Below are 560 nucleotides of genomic sequence, written 5' to 3' on the forward strand. Positions count from 1 at the left end.
GATGCCTGCCACCACACCTGGCTAATTTTTTCTTTTTTTGGTAGAGACAGGGATTTACTATGTTGGCTAGGCTGGTCTTGAACTTCTGACCTCTTAGTCTACCTGTCTCAGCCTCCCAAAGTGCTGGGATTGCAGGTGTGAGCCACGGGTTCCAACCTGAAGGGATTCTTTAGCTTGGGTGATTCTACAGCATTTTTGTAATCTTTTGGTAATGAATTTAGTAAAGAAGGTGAGATTGATAATGTAAAAGAAGGAGCCAATGAGAGGAATGAAATCTGAAAAGAAAAAAAGTGGTAGCTTTTACATCGCAGTGCTAAAATTGGAAAATAGACATTTTAACAGTTGTGAAAGGGAAGAAAATAGGCACAAATGCAGATAGATCTCATAGCTGAAAGGTAACAAATTCCTGTCTTCTGTTTTTGGCTTCTGTTTTGTTGGCGGATCACGAAGCAGAATTTGGGTATTTTTGGAAGCAGTGGTTGGCATTGTGGGATGTTTGAGAAGAAAAGACATAGTCTCAGGGAATGCAAAGTAAAATTTAGTAGAAAGCTGCAGAGGAA

This window comes from Cebus imitator, unplaced genomic scaffold (assembly GCF_001604975.1).
Source record: "Cebus imitator isolate Cc_AM_T3 unplaced genomic scaffold, Cebus_imitator-1.0 Scaffold560, whole genome shotgun sequence".
Classification (NCBI taxonomy): Eukaryota; Metazoa; Chordata; class Mammalia; order Primates; family Cebidae; genus Cebus; species Cebus imitator.